Source organism: Tupaia chinensis, unplaced genomic scaffold (genome assembly GCF_000334495.1).
Source record: "Tupaia chinensis unplaced genomic scaffold, TupChi_1.0 Scaffold144152_1, whole genome shotgun sequence".
NCBI lineage: Eukaryota > Metazoa > Chordata > Mammalia > Scandentia > Tupaiidae > Tupaia > Tupaia belangeri.
Genome location: NW_006204008.1, coordinates 21,354 through 21,743, shown reverse-complemented (window position 1 = coordinate 21,743; position 390 = coordinate 21,354).

Genomic DNA, 390 nt, shown 5'->3' with positions numbered 1-390 from the left:
TCTAAGACTAAAGTGCCCGTCGACTGGCGGTTCAGCCTTCGCTGTAAAATACATCCCTGGTGGAAGCAACTGGTATGTTCTACAGGGGGACTGAAGCAGGCCAGTTTAAGGTTCACCAGGAACACAACCACTTTGACACTTAAAAAGGCCTCTGGTGAGAACAGCCTGACCAAGCCCTGAGCCACGGGGAGGTCTGACAGGACAGTCAGGTGAGAAAGGAGGAAAGGGTGTTCAAGGAGAAAAAAGGGTAGACTCTGACTGATTGTAGCGAGGGGTGACTAAACATGGTTGTATCTCGTTTCTGTAAATACAGAGAACATTGCACTTGGAGACAATTCACAGCGCTTGCCGCCTGTCTCCAGGTCAGCAGTCACAGAAATAAACCCTCCT